Source organism: Terrapene carolina, unplaced genomic scaffold (genome assembly GCF_002925995.2).
Source record: "Terrapene carolina triunguis isolate 2854851 unplaced genomic scaffold, T_m_triunguis-2.0 Scaffold33093, whole genome shotgun sequence".
In the NCBI taxonomy this organism is placed as follows: domain Eukaryota; kingdom Metazoa; phylum Chordata; order Testudines; family Emydidae; genus Terrapene; species Terrapene triunguis.
In genome coordinates, this window is record NW_020697444.1 from 376 (window position 1) to 1,893 (window position 1,518).

Genomic DNA, 1,518 nt, shown 5'->3' on the forward strand with positions numbered 1-1,518 from the left:
AAAAAAAAAAAAAAAAAAAAAAAAAAAAAAAAAGATTCAGGAAATGTTTTTTGACAAATAGATTCCTTACTAGGCATATTAATACAGAATTCTGAGTAATTCATTTTAACTATAGTACAGAACCGTATTTCCCGCCCCCCTCAGAAGCAGTGCAAAGGCTGGGGGGAGTCAGGGGTAACAGAGGAGCTGAGGGAGAGGGAAGTAAATTGCTGGGAAGGAGCCTGGGTGTGAACTTGGAGGGTTGTTGGCTCTGGGTGGGAAAAGTATGGAACAGGGTTTTTGGGGGAGGGGGGCAGGGAGGGATTGTTAGGGAGCTTCCCCCATGCAGACCCTGGCTGACCCCTCACCTCTCCCATTCAGTCAGGCACATCTGCCTCCGTCCCTACGTGGCCCTGCACCCCTGCCCCCCCCATTCAGTGCCTTGCTCAATGCGGTCACCACACTAGCTCTGAGCCCACACCCATCTGTCCCTCCCACTAGCCCTGTCTGAACCCCCCACTAGCCCCACATGCCCCGCTCTGCTGCTGGCTGCTCTGGTGCCACAACAGCCCCTGGGGGCTGAAAGGCAGAACTGCTTCTTGGGAGGAAAACATTCTGCCCTGGACATGAACTCTGCAGAAACGCAGGGGCGCAGAATTCCCCAGGTGTGAATGCTCCGGGCAGGAGATGAGCGAGCACGGACCACAGCTGCTGAGCTTTGTCTGCCTGTACTGACCAAGACGAGGGGGAAGCACGAACGCAGCTCCCCACGACAAGTGATGCAGTTGAGTTTCCTACCTGTGGGGATATCGCAGGGGTCACCAACCCACCATGCATTGGATGAGCCTTACCCTGGGGAAACCCCCAGGGGTGGTGCCAGACTCTTCCCGGCCAAGGGGCTGAGGTGGGCTAGACAGAAAATTGGAGGGGTGCACCCCCACAAGGCCCTGCCCCGTTTGTGACCCCACCCACTGCTCCTCTCCCAGCAAGTGCCAGCCCCGCCTCCTCTTCTCCCCCTGAGGCCCCGCCCCCTTGGCCAGGTCACAGGCGGAGCCGGGCAGTGCCGGGGGCTGCTGTTCTGGCTGGAGCCATGGTACCGGCGGCCTTGGCGCTCCCCGTCTCCCCCTGCTGCTGTTTGTGCCTGAGGTCCTGGGGCTGCAGATGCTTCTCAGCTCCCCGCTGCCCTTCGACGGCTCGCAGCCTGAAGAGCCGCCCGGGTTGGGAGCCTGGCTCCGGGGCTGGCAAAGCCCTTGGGGCGCAGCGACTGCAGGGGGCTGTGGGAAGCCGCAGAGCCTCCATCTGCCCTGGGCCATGTCCTGTGTGTTGTGTCCCAAATCTCATGCTTCAGGGATTCAGCTGGTCTCCTACAGGCATCAGGAAAGACAGAGCCCTGCCCTGATGCATTCTGGGCATTATTTTTTCAGTGTCAGCGATTGGCTATAGCTGGAGATGGGGCCCCCCCAGGATGGCTCAACAAATTGTCCTTCACAGATGCTCGGCTGGTGCGTCTTGCTCATGTGCTCGGGGTCAAAATGCCCA

At 58.6% G+C, this 1,518-nt stretch overlaps 1 non-coding gene across 1 annotated transcript; it reads right to left on the bottom strand.

Moving 5' to 3' along the window:
• Positions 1-721: 721 nt before the first annotated feature.
• Positions 722-882, bottom strand: LOC112123780. The gene has a single exon (XR_002909562.1). It is a non-coding gene; the product is annotated as a U1 spliceosomal RNA (small nuclear RNA).
• Between the last annotated feature and the right edge of the window lie 636 nt (positions 883-1,518).